We start from the raw sequence: 234 nt of genomic DNA, 5'->3' as shown, positions 1-234 counted from the left end.
GACAGTCGCTCTTCGGGATCATAAAGATGTTATTCGAGGCAAAAGAGTACTGAAAAAAAATGGCGCAAAGATACACAAATGCTACGCACAGATGACTGAGCCTGAGAAAAATCATGTGATCGATAAACTAAGTATCACGTTGCGGGTGATTAAAGTCGGAATCATTGTAGTACCTGCTAGGCTACAAGTCATGAAACGCGTCCTTATAAATAATAAAATGATAGAGTTGGTAAA

The sequence above is a fragment of the Plasmopara halstedii genome, assembly GCF_900000015.1.
Source record: "Plasmopara halstedii genome assembly, contig: Scaffold_2592, whole genome shotgun sequence".
NCBI lineage: Eukaryota > Oomycota > Peronosporomycetes > Peronosporales > Peronosporaceae > Plasmopara > Plasmopara halstedii.
The sequence above is the reverse complement of the archived record's forward strand: the minus strand, read 5'-3'. Positions refer to the sequence as shown.